The following is a 1,832-nucleotide window of genomic DNA, read 5'->3' on the forward strand; positions in this document are numbered from 1 at the left end:
TCTATATAATTTCATTTTGCATTTTGAGCTACACGCACAACTGTAGAACACAATGATTTTATTGTTTTGGAATCGATAAATAAGACTAAAATCATTTCAGCCAATGTATATTTATACTTTGAAATAAAGATAAGAAATATTCAAATGTTAAAGATAAGAATTATAATTACTTTATTCATTTTTTTTACTTTAACGTAATTTTGTACATACCTTTTGATTTCTTTTGAATTTTGGGCAAAGCTACACGAGGGCTATCTGCGCTAGCCGTCCCTGATTTAGCAGTGTAAGACTAGATGTAAGGCAACTAGTCATCACCACCCACAGCCAACTCTTGGGCTACTATTTTACCAACGAATAATGGGATTGACCATCACATTATAACGCCCCCACGGCCCAAAGGGCGAGCATATTTGGTGTGAAGGGGATTCGCACCCGCGACCCTCAGGTTACGAGTCGAGCACCTTAATCACCTGGTCACACACATATTTTGTAAAATAATTATATGTATATTCTTTTAAATCCGATATTACATCATTATTAATTTTCTAATATAGATTTGCTACTTTCACAGAGCTATAGACATTAAACATATTTTTCTTTGTTTTTACTCCTATGTTAAAATACTGTAAGTGGGTCAGTTTACAATACAAGTTCCAACCCATTTTATCAATTTATTATACGAAATCATTTTCATATAACAGAAAATACATCTTGATCTAGAGCACAAATTCATGTTTCGACAACGAAATATTACAAATACGTGCTAAAACTAACCGGTGAAGGAATCATGAGAACAATTTTGTTGAAGCCGAATGTGATCACAATCTTGTCACAGCCTTAGATCTGTATTATTTTTTCAGATGTATTCAGACAAAAGTGATAGTATTCCTGTTGTAAGGATGATTGTTTTGTAGTATCTTTATTTTCAAATGGCTTTTTCAAGTGAGACTGGTGCCATCCATGTCACAACCCTGTTCATGTTTTATTATTATTATTGAAGTGGTTTATTGAGAAGACGATGATTGCATCATTTTCGCGGCCTTTTTTCTGTTCTTTATTTTGTTCAGGTATCCATGTTACAAATTTTACCTCATCTTTCTTCTGTCAAGTTCAAACCGAGGTGAAAGCTTTATGTCACAGATATGCTAGTTCTTTTTCACGAAAACGGATACTTTTTATTTAAATTTAATCTTTCCCGACTTTTTAATTCAGTTAAAAATGATTTTCAAACCACGCGTATAAATCTAGGTATCTTTATCCTTTTGTGGAATATACGTAAAAATATTAATATGCAAGAGCAATCAGTCAGTTGTCTTACAGAAATTTGTTAAGGTTGTACTGTCGTCATTATGCTCAAGTTGAATGTCACTCTAGGGCAGATACGAAAACAAATGTGAAGCCTTACAAATTCACTAGAAAATTTCAATATTTTTTTCTTAAAATAATCACGAAAATAAGCTTAAAAAAAGAAGCGTCACTACGTTCGAAAACATTAAGTTTATTACACACACAAACAAGAACGTTTACAGAAATATAAATTCATTAAAATTTACACTTGACTGGAATATTACTAAAAATAGGTTCGCTTTCTTCGTACTTTTAGAAAACTTTATTCTTGAAATTACCGTTACTTCAAAAAACCATTCAAATTTTAGTGGAAAAAGTAATCATCTTTACAGTTTGTTACAGATTTAAAACAAATTTAAGAATCTTAAAGAAAAATTCATACGTTTACCAGACACCTGGAGTAGGGTAAAGATCTTATCGAGATAACATGACATATTTAATATTTTTAGATACAAAATACCTCTATAAAAATGAATTTGACGAAA

This window comes from Tachypleus tridentatus, chromosome 9 (genome assembly GCF_004210375.1).
Source record: "Tachypleus tridentatus isolate NWPU-2018 chromosome 9, ASM421037v1, whole genome shotgun sequence".
NCBI classification, from domain to species: domain Eukaryota; kingdom Metazoa; phylum Arthropoda; class Merostomata; order Xiphosura; family Limulidae; genus Tachypleus; species Tachypleus tridentatus.